The sequence below is a fragment of the Petaurus breviceps genome, unplaced genomic scaffold (genome assembly GCF_028583685.1).
Source record: "Petaurus breviceps papuanus isolate PSGF00001 unplaced genomic scaffold, PetGlider_PUasm1.0 90825, whole genome shotgun sequence".
NCBI lineage: Eukaryota > Metazoa > Chordata > Mammalia > Diprotodontia > Petauridae > Petaurus > Petaurus breviceps.
The window spans coordinates 1,164,103-1,182,644 of record NW_027187353.1 but is presented as its reverse complement, the minus strand read 5'-3'; the positions used below and the strand labels follow the sequence as shown (position 1 = coordinate 1,182,644).

At 46.3% G+C, this 18,542-nt stretch overlaps 1 protein-coding gene across 2 annotated transcripts in view; it reads left to right on the top strand.

Annotated features, from left to right (window-relative positions):
* Positions 1–2,581: 2,581 nt before the first annotated feature.
* The window catches only part of CHST3 (carbohydrate sulfotransferase 3), a 63,145-nt gene continuing 47,184 nt past the window's right edge, over positions 2,582–18,542 (top strand). The window contains exons 1-2 of one of the 2 annotated variants that reach the window (XM_069071094.1): positions 2,582–3,363; positions 4,914–5,015. The gene's annotated coding sequence lies outside the window, so the exon portion shown is untranslated. Of the gene's footprint in view, positions 3,364–3,910; positions 4,063–4,913; positions 5,016–18,542 lie in introns of those variants that run through there. The other variant, XM_069071093.1, reaches the window with a different exon arrangement.

The following is an 18,542-nucleotide window of genomic DNA, read 5'->3' as shown; positions in this document are numbered from 1 at the left end:
AGCAGCCCAGGGCATTCTGGTTACCATAGGAACCCATACCCTTTGCTTCCTTTCTGATGTCATTCCTGGGCAACATTGCAGTGAAGCTCAACTGCCAGGCCACCCTTGCCACTTAGAGCTGACCTGAAGGGAGAGAACCCTTTCTGCCTTCTGTCTGGCCAGCTGATGAAAAGAGACTGAAAAGTGAAGAATAGTAATATTTGGATTTTGTTTCCCTAAAACCATCCAGTAAGGGACATAGACTAAGTTTTATTATCCCCACTTTTCAGATGGAGAAACTGAGTCTCAGAGAATTAAAATGACTTGTTTGAGGGAAGACACTTAGTAAGTAGCAGTGTCAGAATTCAAACTTAGGTTCTTTTTTCCAATAGTCAATTCTCTTTCCACTATGCCAGGTTGTCTCATGATGATTAGTTGATTTCTGAAATGATGACATAGAGTGGTCAGGGGCTGAGTCCAGATTCACATGACTTGTCAAGGGTAAAACTTAAACCTTCTGCTTAATAAATAATTGCTCTTTCCATTAGGCTGTACTGCCTCCAGTCATTAGTCATAGCCTTGTGCTATTTTAGAACAAAATCACAAACATTGTTTTCTCTAGGTTACTTGGAGAACTCCGAACCTGGGAAAACAGGCTGCCTTTATTTTGTTCCAGCTTTGCGACTGTGGACCTGTGGACTCTTTAAGCTTCTGTTTCCTCATTTGTAAAATGGGGATGTTATTAGATTAGATAACTCTAATGTCCCTTTTCACTCCAAATCTGTGGTCCAGAGTCAATTTAGTTTAGTGATCAGTGTGTTTTGCTGCCAAACTAAAAAACTCCAATCTAGAAGATGAAACATTTCTTTCTTGTGAAACAAGGAGTGTATAAAACCATTGGGGAATGAGGGACCAAACCGGAGAATTTGAATGGAATTTTTCTGTGCAATAAGAAATGATGATGACAAAGGATTCAGAGAAATGTGAGAAGATCAGCATGAACTGATACAGAACAACGAACAATATATACCATGACTGCAAAAATATAAGGAAAGGAACACTAGCTGAAAAGCCAGTCTTGGTCATGAATTGTAGATAATGAAATTGGGTCTCCCACTTCTCAACAGAATGGAGGGAGAAACTTTGGGGGGCAAAGTGTCAGATATTACATCAATTGTCACTTTGATGTTTTTCCTTAATTATTTTGTTGTTCTCAGCTCTCGTTTTGATATGGGGGAAGAAGAATGGTGAATCCAGAAATATTTCTATGTTAAAAACAAAGGCATTAAGAGAAGTTTTTTTGAAATGGAACTTATACCCACTATGTTGATGGATGGGAAGTATTGGCCAATTTGTTGTTGTTTACTCTTGGTACTTCTGATAGACGATATGTGATTTATTACCACTATACCCCACTAAACCATGAAGCTTCAGATGCACAGAAGTAAATAATCACAGGAATCCTCAATAGAAGAATGAATTAGATCATGTCTGTCTACAATTCAATCAATATGCCAGTTGGATATAAGTAAAATGAACCATTGATGTTAACACTGATGCTAATGGCATTAAGGAAAAACATACAAAGAAGGTTGTTCATTCTTGGGAGCCTTTTGCCAGTTCAGCTAATGCACTGAGAACCTCAGAGCCCAAGTGTTGAAGCTTCCCAAGCCGTGGCTAAGGAAGTTTGATGACTTAGTAGGCTGACCTTGAGAGCTGCTCAGTCAGGCATTGGACCCTGGAGACCAGAGGGACAAAGGGTCTGAACTCCCCAGGTCCCTGGGGGGGGGGGGGGTTGGGAGATCATGAATTTAGAGCTGAAAGTTAAAGGCCTTAGAGGTCTTCTGAATCTGTTTTCTCATTTTACAAGGGAGGAAACAGTCTCAGAGATATTAAGTGACTTGCTCCAGGTCATATAGAAAGCAAGTGACAGAGACAGGTTTCCATTCCAGAGATTTGACTTAGTCTCCTTCTCCAGGACTTAAAAGTGAATTGCTGTGGCCAGAAAAAAAAAATCTTTTTGCTGAATAACATCTGGTAATGAGCCTCTATGAACCGACCTGGGCTAATAGGCATATGTGGACTCTGGCCTTGAAGCTAATTCATTCATTCATTCACTCATTCATTCATTCATCCATCCATCTATCCTGCCAGTATCAAGCACCTGCTAGAGGAAAGTATACTTTCCAGTCTGGTGGGGCCCACCAGAATTTACCGTCTCTTGGTGTAACCTTCACCTTCACCAACCCAGGGTCACCTCCCAAACACAGTTAGGTCTGAGAAAGTCTTTGGCAGAGGACAGTTAGATTCTGGCCTAGCCTTTGAGAGCAGGGTTCACAGAGTGGAGCAGGACCTCGGGCCTCTGTATAGGGGAACTGGGGTGGGTGGGTGGGAGAACATGACTCAGACTGGGGAGATTTTGAAACTTTCAAAGAGGCCTGAGGATTCCCGAAAGGACCCAAGGGAATGAGGCTGGAGAGACAGATGTAGGCGGGAAGGAGCAAGGAGACCCCTCTTTTTCCCTGGCCGTGAGGGATCCCCAGAACCCATCGAAGGAGCTAGATGTACAGTTGAGGGGCGGGGAAGAACAGGGAGAGGCTTCAGAGAGGCAGCCTAAGGAGGGGGGTGCAGGGCCGGCCAGCCGGGGAGGCGCGCAAGAACAAAGGCCCACACAGGGGTCCTTGTTCGTTCTCCGCTCCCCGGAGGCGGGAGTTGGGGTGGGAGCTAGGGTGCAGGACTCAGGGCTCAGGGGGAAGAAGGGAGGGCAGGCCTAGAGCGGGGGGGCCACGGGTCTGGGAAACTCCTTCCCTGCCCTGGTCTCCTCCTTTCTGTGCCGCGGCCGCCTCGGCTCTTGCAGCGCCCATCCCGGAGCACCAACTTTGCGAACGGTTCCCAAGTTGCCGGGCGCGAAAGGGAGTGGGGGTGGGGGAGAGGGAAGGAAGAGGAGGAGGTATCCCCAGGCGTCTTGGAAGGGATACAAGAATCCACCGCCCGGGGATAGATCAGTAGCGGCCTGAGCCGGGGAGGGAGAAGCAGAAGCTGCTGCGCGGGACGGACGGGCTCCGGCACCCCCTCGGAGCCCCGGGCACATGGGACCCGGGAGAGGCAGCGGTTCCTCGGCTCCCCCGCCGCCGCCGGCGCCTCCTCCCCTGGCTCGGTGATCGCCCAGCCTGAGCCGGCCCCCGGGCCCGGGAGGTGCGAGAGGAGCCGGGACAGAGAAGGCGAGAGGGAGGGCTCCCGGGCTCCGGGCGCAGGGGACAGGCCTGGGGGGACCTTCCTTTCAGCGGGAGCCTAGAGGAGAAAGTTGCCAGCGGATGCTGCCTGCTCACGATTCCATCCCCTGAGAGCCAGCCATTCGCCCCCGGCCAGAAGACGCTGGGCAGAGTAAGGCATCCTTCTTCCTTCCCTCCCTCCTTCCTTCCTTCCTTTCTTCCTTCCTTCCTTCCTTCTCTCTCTCCCTCCCTCCCTGACCCACTGTTGATGTGGGGCCGGAGGGGGCCCCAGCTCCCGAGGGAGCCCTGATGGTAGGCGAGAGAGGGCTTCGAGGCCAATCCTTCCGCCCCCTTCCTCAGACCTCTGTCCACTCCGTACCACCAGCTTAGCCCCCTGGGCCCAAGGCAGCGGAGTGGGATCGAAACCTCCAAACCGGACCGAGTGTCATGGCCCAGGGTAGAACGGAGGAAAGAGGAGGGGGCTGCGGGGCTGGGTTGGGGAGTAGGAGAGCTTCCCAACTCTCCAGGACGCAGCCCTTACCCCAGCCTAGCACACCCTGGAGCCCCGGGCTAGGAGCTCTGAGATCTTCACCCCTTGCACGTTCCCGCCCCCTTCCTCCTCCTTCCTCAACCCCTTCCCCACCCGATCAAGCCGGCTTCTTGGGCCAGAGCCAGTGGGGAGGTGCTCGGAACAAGCTGGGTGCCGATGAGGGGAGGAGTTGGCCAGAGCTCTGTAAAGTCAGGATCAGGCCCCCAAACTGGTGGGTGGAGGGAAAAAAAGAAGCATTTCGGCCGGGCCTCGGAGTTGCAGTTGGGTCTTGGAAACTTGGTGTCTGGGCGATGTGTCTGGGTGTGCGCAGCGCTTCCGGAGGTGAGGCGAGGCAGGCAGGCAGAGGGAGGGAGGGGAGCTTAGGGGAGCGGACGGAGTGATTCACAAATCCCAGAGCCTGGCAGCTGGGGTCCGTCAACAGAGTGGGGAAGGCAGGCAGAACCAGAGAGCTGATGCTGGGCCATGGAAGCAGAAACCTGGAGCAAACGAGAGTCTCGGTTGAATTCCCTGCCTTGCCTCAGTTCCTTCCCCTGTTAGAGTGTCTTCCTAGCTGGGAGTAAGTTGGGGGACCTGGGGACCTTGCCTTTGGAGAGGGGCCCTGCAAGACCAAAGAGTCCCATAGAGAGAGGCCCAGTCTGGTCTTGGCCAGAGGCCATGGCTGGCACTTCTGACCTCCTGCTCTTCTGACCAGCCCCTACAAGCTGGTTTTCTCTTTTCTGCCAAAGACTTTATGATACCCTGAGGACAAGGGCCGGCCTCCTCTGGGGTCAGTCAGGGCTGGGTCAGTCAGGGCTGGGTCAGCCAAGGAGCAAATACTGCATTTCCAAATACTGCATATTCACCACCTTATCGGCTCTTACCTCCTCCGCCTAGTAGCTACTCTAAGGCAAATCCGGTGATTTCAGATCACAGGATCGCTGATCTGGAAGGGACCTTGGAGGACGTCTGGTCCACCAGCACCTTCCACAATTGGGCTTCCAGCCTCCTCTTGAAGACTTCGGTGTTGGGGAAGTCCATGCCTGGAGACTGGTGCTGGATGCTTTTCCAGTCTTTTGGGGGCTTTCCATGCAGATCTCTTCCCTTCACCTCCCTCCTTTTTTATCATAACATCTGCACCCCTGACCAATATACATCTATCCTGACCAACCTCTGTTTCCCTGTTGGTTCACCAGATTTAGAACTCCACTGGGGACTTGTCATCTATCGTCTCTGCTGCCTTGGTGGACAGATGCATCGTTCCAGGCCAGAGTGGGGCCTACAAACTCGGCTCTTTTGTGAGTATATTCTAAGCAGGAACTGGGAGGTAGGGGTCAAAAAGAGGAAAGCTTAGTTAAGGTTTCCTGTTATCCAGTGCAGGTCCTAGAATCGATTGATGTGGGGATCTGGGGGAGAAGGGGAGAAGTATAAACAGGAAGACTTGACATGAGCCTTGTCATTTGTGTTTCAAATTATCCTTCAAGTCAATCGTATTCACACTCTTGGACACGGGGAAAGACCTTTCATTTGTGGCTAAAGTAGTGAAAAAAATTGGTTGTTAGATAGGATGTCATTCTGGGATTCTGAATCGCCATATTGTAGATTGGGAAGGTGAGCCCTCTATCTAGGAATTGTATACCAAAGGCAACAGGCCACTCATTCCTTGTGATTTAGTTGCTGTGTGAGGATAATTGAAAGAATACAGGGGTTAGAGTCAGAAGACCAGGACTCACATTCTGGCTCAGCCATTCATTAGCCATCCAGTTTGATAATCATTTATTAAGCACCTACTGTATTCAAGACCAGAAAAAAGTCTTACTGTGAGGTGGGGACTACTTGTACACAGAAAAGGAAATACAAAACCAGTCAATCAATAAGCTTTTTACTATACGATTACTGTGTGGCAGGCAAAAGGGTGCATGATAAACACAGAATAACTTGGTAGGGAACTAATATCTAGGGAAATAAGGAAAAGCCTTGGAGTAAGTGGTACTTGAGCTGAGCCTTAAAGGAATCTGGGGATTCCAAGAAGCAGAGCTGAGAAAAGAGAGCATTGTAGGTACGGGGGACAGCCTAGGCAAAAGTGCAGAGGTGGGAGATGAACTGTTTTGAATAGAGAACACCAAGTAAGCCAATTTAGTTGGAACACCAAATGCATGAGGTGGGGAATAATGTGTAATATGCCCAGAAAGCTAGGTTGGCATCTGAGCTGATTGCAAAGGGCTTTAAATGCTGTGTGATCTTAAGCAAAGCATCACCTCTCAGGGTGATGTAAAATTCGGACGTTGGGCTAGACATGGTAACCACTATGGAGGTGTGTTGCCCTGTTAGGACAAACTCCAGAGACCAGCAGGTCTCTACAGAGAGGTAGGAAAATCTTTTTAATATTATTAATAGGACCCACCCATCCCTATCACTTCTTGAACTGATTTACTGATCCAGCAGGAGGAAAGGAATCGATTTCATTAGATCCACCAATGTGGCCACTGGGTTTTAAAATGGGAGGTGGAAGAAAGGTTTAAGTTGCTCTTAGAGGTATAGGTGCTGTGTAAGTGTTTTCTGAGGAATTTGAGAGCAGGAAATTTTCGTTCTCACATCTTACCTCACCTGATTGCTGGGAGGAAAGTGTTTTGTAAACCTTCCAGTATTCTCTCATTTGAAGTTTCATTGGTTCTGGGGAACTTCCATGTATGGAAATTCCTTTCACTGATGAAGATTGGCCATCCATTTCTAACTGAGTGATTTTTGAGCATTGCCTATGGGCACTGAGAGGTTGGAAGTTGCCCAGGATCATGTGCCAGAGACAGACAGTCACTACCTCTGGGCCCTCCCTGCTGAAGACAAAATGACAGGAATGTCCAAGCAGGCTGTCACATCTGTACAGGGGCATCCAGCCCCACTAGTGAAGGACAGGACAAGGGAGTAGGCAGGGAAGGAGGTGCCTCAAGACAAGCCTACATAGCTCTGGGGAACAAACAGACTCTGCATTGACTTCCATTCCCTGGAGCTTTTTCAGGAGGCGTTAGGAGAGTTTCTGAAAAACAGAAACATTCCAGCCTCAGGGACCCTGGGTGGCAGGCAATTTTAGGAGTGTTTTTTTCCTAACACTGAACCAGAGGCTCCCCAGATGTGTGGGAGGCTTGGGTAGGAAAATATAAGGAATTCAACTCCCTGGCAAAGAATTGTTGTTGGGATTTGCTTGTAGTTTCAGGCATGTAAACCTGCCTTGGAGTGGAAATTAGGAAGAGGCAAAATCTTCAGTCTTTGATGGAAATAGAGGCAGATTCACACCTATACCCACTGTCAAAACCCAATTTCAGGGTGTTATTTTAGATTATTGATATTATCACACTATCCCATTTATCCCAAGACTGGAGATATTTCTTACTTCTTTGGAGGTACCCATGAGGTCCCCACAGCAGTTAAAAAATCCTAACTGAGTAACTCTTGCTGAAGAAAGGAAGGAAGGAAGGAAGATGGAAGGGAGGTAAGGAGGAAGGAAGGAGAGAAAGAAAGGAAGGAAGTAAGAAAGAAAAAAGGAAGGAAGATGGAAGGAAGGAAGAAAAGAAGGAAGGAAGGAAGGAAGAAAAGAAAGAAGGAAGAGAGGAAGGGAGGGTGGAATGAAGGAATGGAGGGAGGGAAGGAAAGGAGGGAAAAGAGGGAGAGAAAAAGGAAGGGAAGGCGGAAGGAAACAAACTTTTATTAAGCATTTATTACACACCAGGCACTTTAAAAATGTTATCTCATTTGATCCCCACAACAATTCTGGGAGGTAGGTACTATTATTATTTCCATTTTATAGGTGAGGAAACTGAGGCAAATAGAGATTAAGTGAATTGCCTGGGGTCACAAGCCAGTAATTGTCTGAAGCCAAATTTGAATCCAGATCTTCCTGACTTGGCTGTACCCATTTCGCCACCTGGAATCACAGGACTTAAATCGGGAAAGGACCTTGGGGTTCATCTTTGTTCAATCTCACTAGTAAGCATCAGAAGCAACATTTGACCCTACTAGGTCTTGCCGACTGTAAGTCCCAAAGCCCAGGTGCTATGCCAGGCTTTGTCATCTGCAGCAACTGTGTGCAGGGAGCTCCCCATGCCATCTACCGTCCCCACATAGCCTTTCTTTGTGAGCATAATATAAGGCAAAAGCCTTCCTGGATGTAGAGTCATGGGATCACAGATTCTGAGCTGGAAAGGACCTTAGACTGACACTGTACTTTTACAGATGGGGAAACTGAGATCCAGAGAGGGGACTTGCCCAAAGGCAGACAGGCAGTATCAAAGCCAGGTCCTCAGATGCCAAACCCAGTGCTTTTCCACCATGCCATGCTGATACAGAAGACTTGAGTTCAAATCTACCATTTTGTAGGTGTGTGGCTTGGGACAAGTTTTTCTATCTCTCAGTGTGGCCTCAAGAAAATGAGACTGTTGCTGCACCTGATGAGGTTATCTCAAAGGAGATAAACGGTAAAGTGTCGTGTCAATGGAGGCTATTTTGCCACTGGATCCCAGGTTAAAAGCAGAATATGCTCTCAGGAGTCTACGGTCAGTTTTTGGTGTTTTTGCCTTTACTCCTTAGAAATCCGCACACTACAATCAGGACTCTATCCGGGTTTCTTTGGTTGCTGTTGATTATCTGGACTTTCAAAAATGATGGGAAAAATATGAAGCCTGCAGATTAAACTTAAAAATGTGCCTTAATCTCCGCCCCCTTCCTCCCCCACTGGAGAGCAACTTGTTAAACATTTACCAGCGTGGCACTGGTTAAAAAAAAAGGCACTAGACATTCAGGGATGGTCACATCACTTAAAGACATGTTTGAAGGCCTACTATAGAGGAGCTCCCTGTTTCCCTTTCCCCCTCCCCCTCCCCATGAACTGTGGGAACCCAGCTGTAAAGATATTCCAAGCCCTTCGTGTCCCTCTCATTCCCTTCCAGAATGGGCATTAGCAGCGCTGCCTCAGCTGGAGCCGGGGAGAAGCCCGGCACCCTAATGGAAGGGGCCAGCTGAGAGCTGCTAAGCCCAGCTCTCTTTCCTTCTTATTCTTTTATTACAAATGGGATGGCTGAATATTTCTGGGACCTTTAGACATCTAGGATGTCTCAAGAGAGTTTAGAAATGGGACCACCCTCCAGCCACTGGATTAAGCCAAGGTATTTTTTTTTTTTTACTCCGTAGCTGTTTTTACAAACAAAAGAAGTCACATCAAACTGAATCTTCTTCCTCCTTTGAGGATAGGTCTCAAAGAAGCATCAGAGGTCATCTAATCCAACCGCCTCATTTTACAGAAATGGAAGACTAGATAAATTAAGCAATTTGAGCAAGATCACACAGGTAGTAAACATCAGAGACAGGAATCTAACACTGGTCCCCTAAGAGGAGTGAATATCCTTTTCAATTGTACCTGGCTGTGTGTACTTGGTTTTATGGGGAGTAAAGACAAGCAAATACAATCCACATCCCCAGTTCCTCCACACCCAGATCTCTTCTGGATGCCGGAGGGAAAGCTTGGAGATTAAGACTAACCCTTTAGTTTATGCAAGTGTCTTCCTTTCCTTTCCTTTCTCCTTTCTCTTTTCCTTTCCCCCCATTTACCATCTCCTCCCTGGACTTTTACAAGCACACCACCTACCTTCCTTCTTTTCTCAAAGGTTGCTTGTCTATTCAGGAGGATGTCCTCTTTTCCAGTTCCCAGGAAATTTATCAAAGAGGGATCTGGAGAGCTCTCAGAAAAGGATTTGGAGGGAAAGTGTGGAAAATAAACAAGCCAGTCCCAGCCTGACCTCCCCATGTAAACAGTCTAGAGAAGAAAACCTCAGAGCCCAGCTTGGGAGTTCTGCATTTGGGTTCCAGCTCTCTCTTTGGTAGTTCCTCTCATCTTCAGGCGGCCACCCTGAGGAGGGGCAGGTCATTCTTTTTCTCTTCATCTTGTGACAGACTTCAGCCCCTCCGGCTGGAAAATAGGCTGCCCTGGCCAGTATGCTCAAGGCAGGAGACAAGGGGTGGAAATAGACGATGGGGATTGGTCCGGGTAAGTCATCAAGAGCTCTCCCCTCCCGAGACAGAAAGAGTTGGGTTCATGCCTTTGATTGTGAGTTTGCCTTTGAAAGATCTGGGGCAAAGTTTTGTTTTCTTTTCTTTTTAAAAATTCTGGTTTTGTGGAATCTAGAGAAGAATCCTTCTTTGGCTACACAGGCAAACATCTAAATGTTTCATGACGAGGTTGGATGAGTGGAGAGGGTTAGAAAGCTTCGGAGTCTTCTTCACTCTTGTCTTTTGAAGGACTGGGCTGGGGAGTCATAGGAACATAGATCTAAATCTGGAAGAAGTCTCAGAGACCATCTAGTTCAGCCCTTTCATTTTACATATGAGGAAACTGATGTTCATGGCAGTTAAGTCACTTGCCCAAGGTCCCACAGAATGGAGCCCCAGAGGTATTTATAAACGCAGGACCTATGATACCAAAGCCAATGCTCTTTCTGCTGTCCCCCAGCTGACCCTTGAAAGAACCTATCTCCAGTTCAGGGGGTCGATGACTTCTCCATTTGCCTCCCACATCTCTTTGGAGCCATTGTTGGACTCCCCTCTATGGGAGAGGCATGGTAGCCTGGGAGTCATAAGGACAACAGAGAAAGTGCCCCCTCACTCTAGTCTCTGGCAAAGGGATATAATGGGGGAACAGCCAAAACACCGATTGTCATGAAGATTCCCACTCTCCACATTCCAGCTTTATGCAGTTGGTTCAAGATCCTGGACCTTTCAAAAAACCTTCCCTAGGAAAAGAAAAGTAATTTGGCTCATTGACCCTATTATCTGGTCTAAGGAACCCTGCTAAGCCCTGGTAAACCCAGGTGTGGAAACTGCTGGACAGCCCCACGTGTGTGTGGATTGTGGTAACAAAGGCAGCTCAGGCTGGAGGGGAAACCCCAGGAATGGCCACAGCCTTGTTCAACCAGATTACCAGGCTTCCTGGAATGTCAGATGCATCAGAGGCATGGGGAGGAGGAATAAGCACACATATACTCAACTCACTGATAGACACATGTCTGCAGACATACGCATCCTTGCAGGCGCTAGTATGTATAAGTGTCCACAGACCTGCAAAGACAACTATGATATTCACCAACATGTGCATGCTCATAAACATTCTCACAGACTCCTCAGTCCACAGAGTGGGAGAGTAAAGAGATGAACACTCTCAGCACAGATATATTTGAGCCAAGGTGAAGTGGATGGAGCCCCTCTCTGAAAGGAGCAAAGGTTCAAATCCTGTCTTTGTTGTTTAATACTTGTGTGACCTTGGGTAGATCATTCTACCTTGCTGGATCTTAGTTTCCTCATTTGTAACATGGTGAGGGTGGGGGTTGGATTAGAGTACCTCTTCAGTCCCTCCCAGGTCTGGATCCAGAATCTCATGAATTGACATCAGTATATATGACCAATTAAGCTAGTGTTTTTGAAACTCTCTCGATGCATACAATTATTCAGAATCCACAGGATCATAGATTCAGAACTGGGAGAGACCTTAGATACTATCTAGTCCACCCCCACACATCCCCCACATTTTATTTAAAACCTTAATATAAAGAAATTAAAGTTCAGAAATATTTTCCCTAAGAAGTAATGATATTGAAACATAGCATAGGCAATGTCAGGCAGAATAAAAGATTATTTTAAAACAGAAAAAAGGTTATTTAAACTAATCAATGCAGAGATAGGAGAGTAGGGTAAGATAGAGGTATCGCATGGGCTTAACCAGTTTGAAATGTAATTGGGAAATATTTAACAAAATAAATAAAGATGTAATAACATAGATAATATCACATTTTAGAATTAAGTCAAGATGTGGCCCACCAGGATCCTTATCTATCTATGTTTTTCATGGTCCCCCATCTCTTTTTGAGTTTGACACCACTGATGTAGTAGATGATTAGACTGACTCATAGACAGAAATACCTGGGTTCTAGTTCAGCCTCACTGGCTTCGTGACCCTGGGCAAGTTACAACCACTCAGGTCTCTAGGCAATTTTCCTAAGATTATAAATTACAGTGCAGGTACGTTGGGAGGAGTGGTTTCCTTATTGGGTTTCCCTATACCAATGAAAAGACAAGTTAGTTCTAAATATATTTGTTGTTGTTGCTGTCTAGTCATTTTTCAGTTATGTTCAAGTCTTCGTGACTTCTTGGCAAAGATAATGGAATGGTTTGCCATTTCCTTCTCCAGCACATTTTACAGATGAGGAAACTGAGGCAAACAGGATTAAGTGACTTGCCCAGGGTCACACAGCTAGTAAGTGCCTGAAGCCAGATCCGAATTTAAGTCTTCCTGACTCTAGGCTCAGAGCTCTATCCACCGTGCCACCTAGCTGCCCCTCTAAATGTATATAAAATTATTAAATTAAATTAACTAAGGTATTTATGCAACAAAGCATTCCAGATGTGTGTGTGTGCACTAGGGGAAATAGCTCGAGAGGTTTCCTTTACAAATGAGGGAACTAAGGAACCGAGCTGGCCATACTCACACACCTCCTAGCCAGGATTCAGGCTTCCCTTGACTCCAAGGTCAATGCCGGAGTGCTGCTTTGGGGTTGGCTATTTTTGTCTTCCACATGGATGTTCACATATGCAAACATACATGCCCACACATGCCTGTTTCACACACAACTGAGTTCCATCAGATCTGTTTTTCCTTCCCCTTCTCATTCCCCTTCCCTCCTTTCTCATGGTCTGCAAGGCTCTGAAATGTGCTAACATGTCCAGCTCAGCTAACTTGAGCTCAGGAAATATGTTAGAAGCGACTGATTGACTTTTTCTTGATCGTATGATTTTTACCAGGAATTTCACAACTCCAGAGAACTACAGCCCTGGTTTTCCAGGGTAAGGGACAATTAGGAAGGACAAAGCCAGGCCCAGGGCGGGGGGAAGGGGCCTGAGATGAAAGGGAGAAAAGAGAGGCCCAGCCGTGAAGGGGCCGATGGTATACATGGAAAGGATGGCAAGATTACAGGAAATGGAAGCCATCTTCTGGTTGAGAAAGAAAAAAAGGCAGTAACCACAATTGATCTGCAGATCCCATCCCTTCCTTGGCTATTTCTAGAGATGATATTCCTTTCCATACACCTCCTCATCTCTCTTTCTCTCTCTCCCTCTCTCTCTCTCTCTCTGTGTCTGTCTCTGTCTCTCTGTTTCTGCCTCTGTCTCTCTGTTTCTGTCTGTCTGTCTGTCTGTCTGTCTGTCTGTCTCTCTCTCTCTCTCTCTCTCTCTCTCTCTCTCTCTCTCTCTCTCTCTCTCATTCTCTCAGAAGTATCAGAGGGAGGTGGGCCAGAAGGAGGGACCCAGAAAATGTTTCTAAGAATTCTCTTCTGTGGTTGAGAGCAGACAGGAAGGATGAGCAGCCTACTGAGAGGACAAGTGTCTAAGATAGCAAGGGAGCCTCTTATTCATGGTTGGACCCACATGGCTTCAGGAGATCTGGAGATCAGAGAGCTAGCTGGCTCTGATTGTGAAAGGGGGGACCACTGAGGGCATGAAGTGTTTACAAGTCAGGGCACTGCAAGAAGGAAGCTTGTGAAACTTAGCTTTTCCTAAGCCTGATTCAGGTGCTCCCTGGGTGACCCTGTCCCAAATGTCTGAATCACTTTTTCAGTTGCATAGCTGAATGTTGTACAAGACCTTCATTCTATCTCATGTGTACACTCAGGACAAAACCAAAGGAAATGGGTTTAATTTGCTAGAGATCTGGCTTAGGTCTGCCGTATGGGCACCTGGGGCGGGGGCGGGGAGAAGAAGAGAAGAATAAAAATCTACTGACCTTGGAAGACAAAAGGTTAAAGGCAGGAATATGGTATTGTGGAAATAGCCCTGACTTTGGAATCCAAAGACCTGGGTTCTAATCCTTCCTCCTATGTTTACTTTGGACAAATTGCCTAACTTCCCTGTATAGCTACTTAGAAAGATTTAGTACATATTTTTTATTTCACCAATGTGTGGAACTCCTTCTATGGAAACCCTTCCATCAATGCAGGTGGTAACGGGTGGGTAATTTATAGTTTTAGAGAGCTTCATGACTCACTGAGTGATTAAGTGACTTGTCCATGGACACACAGTATGTGTCAGAGGCAAGATTTGAAGTCAGGTCTTCCTGATTCCAAGCCTATCCTCTATACACTAAGCTAGGCTGTATCTTTATTAACTGAAGACTAAGTAGATTTCAGCATGGGAAGGTCTTACATAAAGTCTATGGATGATATTCCCCTCTTATCCTTTATTGGAGAGAAGCAAAGACAGTAGCTGACAGGGTCCACTGCCTTACCTTGAATCTTGTTTGCTTGACACTATCCAGTGCATTTGCTTGCCACTGTCTGGGGCCATTTATGGATGCAAATTAATTAAGAAATTTTATAAGTTGGGAGGATTTAATTGACATGGATATTGTATGTAAATATAGGGATTTATGTATCTTTGAAGGATCTCTGACAGCAATGTAAAATTTCCCCCAAGAACTAGCAGGAGGCACCTTAGTCCATTCTGGAAGCCTTCAGATTTGGGGTTCCCTAACTGTACAAGGACCTGTTGGGCACTTAAAGTCAAGGCACCTGGAATATTGATAACCCAATTCACAGTTAGAAGGAACCTCAGAGGCACTCTAGTGACCTTCTAAGCACTCTCATTTTACAGTTGGGGATATAGCGACCCAGAGAGATCTCACTTCCCACCCCCAGCCCCCACAATCTCACTCTTTTTTCCTCTTTTGCCTTTGATAGAAGCAGGGATCACATAGGTAGTAAGTGACAGAGGTACTCGGACCATTTCCACTATACCACCATGATGCCCATGGTACCAGCCTTCAAATGATCTTGGTAGCTTGACTTGACTCTGGGTTGTTCAGACAGCATATCTTGGCTACCCATGTTCCTTTAGAAACTTTAAAGGTGATTCTTTCTCTCTTCTGTTCTATGGAAAGGAAGTCCTCAGGGAATAATATACCATTATTCATTTACAAAGATGACATTATCAAACCACCACCCTGGGCAAGCATTATAGTCAGCTTTGCACTGTGTTTGTAGAAATGGTGATACGTTTTCCTGAGTCATCTATACTCTTGGCTAGTTCCTCCATTCCATGGAGAATTCAAGGTATAGCCAGTGGTCCTGAAACACCACTGTACTTGGGTACAGTGGCCCTGAAATACAATGCCAAGTACAGGCATTCACAGGACTGGAAAGAGAGTCGTGTGTGTTACAGACACAACTCTGCTTTCTTGTTGTATGTCACAAATTAGAGGCGAAAGTCATTTTAGAGGTCATCTCATCTCCCGACTTTTGAAGAAGAAACTGAGACCCAGAGAGGTTAAGAGATATGTCCAAGGTCGTTTAGGGTGTTAAGCAGAGCAGGTGAAACTTTAGTCTCCGTGCTAGAGAGCTAGGACGTGACTCTGTAATCCTGCCTCAGATACTTCCTGTGTGATTGTGAGAAGTCACTTGGCCCCTAGATCTCAGCTTCCTCTTTAAAATGAGAAAAACAAAGGTGTTGGGTTGGATGGCCTCTACAATATCTTCCAATTCTGAACGTCTGGTTCTTGGATCTTTCAGCTCTCAGGCTAGTGCTTTGATGATCATGCTTCTCCCCCCTTGAATTGGATTTGAGCAAAGTGGAGATGGAACAAAGCCACAAGAAGGGAGGGATGGAGACAAGTGCTCTGAGACTGGAGCTGAGGCAGCTGTCAATGCATCCTTTGGGGGAAAGCAGTCTCATTCAATGCCACCTCTCTTCCATTCTCCCTAGCAAACTCTGTGGCAGCAGGAACTTCCCAGCCAGTGAGGTGACTTCTGCTGCCCACTCTATTGGCTGTCAGTCCAAGAATGGAGCTAGCTAGGGACCCCTTCTCTCTTGTTTTCCAAATCTTGTTCCTCTCCCAGAGCATTCTTTATTTCCCATACTCCTTTTCTTCAGCTGTCATCTTGACAGGTGACATCCACCTTGCATGCCTTTGGTATCAATGCTTCCTTGGCCCCACCCCTGCCCATGTCTCCAAGAGCTGAGGCCTGAAACTTTCAGGAAGGGGAGTGTGAGGAGAGAAAGAGGGGTAGATAGCCAAACTAGGGTTCTCCTTACAAAGAGGCTCTGGAAACCTTCCAGGCCCCGAGAGGAGCAGGGATGGAAGGGAGCTAAATGGCGCATTGGCCCATATACGGTTTTTAGTGTTCTGCAGCATTTCTTTCAGGGGCAGGGAAAGCGGGAGAAATCTGAGCCCATGTTGGGTTTGGGCTGGTCATCAGAGTCAGCTCAGGCTGCCCGCCAGCTTGGGATTACAATTCTATTTTAAAAAGCGATTGTTTGAGAGATGCACAGCTGTAGGCTGCAGGCTACAGCTTATTACTAAAGATGGCTTGCATACCAGAAATGTGGTGCATAGGAATTATTGAGTACTGGGATCAGAAAGAGAATGAGCAGGTCCTGTAGTGAGAAAGGGGGGAAGCAGGGGAAGAGCCAGAGGGTCGGACTGCAGAGGACTTCGGGAATGTAAAAAGGCCCAGACGGTCTTACCCTCGAGCACGTGAATGTCTCGTTTTAACATTTTGATAACTGTATTTCAATATAACTGGTTTCCTTTGAAGTTCTATGTATTTTATTTTATTCATTTTAAAAAATGACTCTGAAAAGGGGTGCCATAGGCTTTGCCAGAAGGGTTCACAGCACAAAAAAAGTTAAGAAGTCTTGATGCAAGAATATGTAACTTAGAGAAGAGATGAGTTCAGTCTTTTTCAGTCATGTTCAAATCTTCATGACCCTGTTTGGGGTTTTCTTGGCAAAGATCCTGGAGTGGTTTGCCATTTTCTTCTCCAACTCTTTTTACAAATGAGGAAACTGAGGCAAACAGTGTTAAGTGACTTGCTCAGGGTCACACAGCTAGTGTCTCTGAGGCCAGAGTTGAACTCAGATCTTCCTGACTCCAGACCTAGCACTCAATCCACAGAACCACCTAGCTGCCCCTAAAAGAGAGGTAGCATGCTATAATAAAAATAATAATTGAAATAAAATTTACATAGTACTTACTATGTACAGATATTATCCCATTTGATCACCACAACAACCCTGGGAGGTAAGTGTTGTTAGGATCTCCATTTTACAGATAAGGAAGGAAACTGAGTCTGTGTAACCTGACCCGAAAAGGATCATACAGCTAGTAAGTGTCTGAGACCAGATTTGAACTCAGATCTTCCTAACCAGGCCTAGCATTCTATTGGTGTATAGTGGGATAGTGTGCCTTGAGAACCCTTTTCTCTGAAACAAATATTGGAAGTATACTGCATGCATTCCACTGATGGAGTCATTTTTCAGCTGTAGAAACTAAGGCAGACATTGAAGGTGTGGCTTAACAAGAGTTAGAAATAGTCCTGGGGTCTTCTGGCAGCAGCACTGGGTTAGATAAGATTATATTGCATGCTCAGCATGAGTCTTCCTGGGAGAAGAGGAAAATTAATATTTCATGATCCATTAAGCCAAAATGGGAAAGGGAAGAAACAAAGCCACACTCTTGAAATCCTGCCCTGACTGAAAAGTTAACTCGATGATGTAGCAGTTATTGAAAGACTCTGAATTCAGACCCCTACTAGTTCGGGGTTCCTGTACCTTATGTCCTTCAGGGAGATGTTGCCAGGTTTGGCAACATGGCTGAAAATCAAGGACGGGGGGAAAGAAGCGTGAGCCATTATCTAGTTCTAGAGAATGCCAGCCTGTGGAGGATCATGGGATTTAGAAGTCCAAGGATGGGCCTCAGAGATCGTCTTGGCCAAGGCTCTCATTCTACAGATGAGGAAGCTGAGGCCCAGGTTTGCCCAGGGTTGCCCAGCCAGTAAGTTACAGGGCTGAGAAGTGAACCCAAGCCTTTTAACTCCAGTGCAGCAACCTGGTGAAACTCAAGAACAAAAATGACAAGAAGGATGGAAAAGTATCCAAAGAACCCCCCCACACACACACACACACACACACTTTACCAACAATATGTCTGGGACCTGGGCAAGTCTCGGCCTCTGGGACTCAGTTTTCTTATCTGTAAACTGAGGACAATCACATCTCTCTTGCAAGGATCAAAGGACACCATGAAATTATAGATTCAGACCTGAAGGGACTTCAAAGGTCATAGGGTCCAACCCCCTTATTTTACAGATGACCGGGGAGGTAAATGACTTACCCAAGAACACATAGACAATAAGAGTTAGAAGTAGGATTTGAACCTGGGTTTTCTGTCTACAGAGACAGTGCTCTTTTTAAAGCACTTTGTTGTTGTTCACTCGTGTCCAATTCTTTCTGATCCAAGGTTTACTGTCCATGGGGTTTTCTTGGCAAAGATACTGGAATGGTTTACCTTTTCCTTCTGCAGTGGAATAAGGCAAATAGAAGTTAAGTGACTTGCCCAGGGTCACACTGCTATTAAGTATCTGAGGCTGGATTTGAACTCAGGCCTTCCTGGAGCCAGGCACAGCACTCTTTCCCCAGAATCACCTAGCTGCCTCTTTTAAGCACTTCATAAGTCTCAAAGGACTTTATCAGAGCTCACAGACTCCTAACCATTATCTTTGCCACTTTGAGGGATACATAGATAAGAAATGTAGTTCTAACTTGCCTTCCTTCTACCAAATGCTCTGACTGACTCACTCAGGTATTGTTACCATAATGATGGTGATACAAACTCTGGAAGGAGCCATGATTTCTTTAGTCTGGAGCAATCCTTTCACTGTGATTGTCAACAACCTTTCTATGAGCTGGCAGACAAATCCGGAGGATTTATCTGAGACATATAATCACACAGAAAGAAAGTG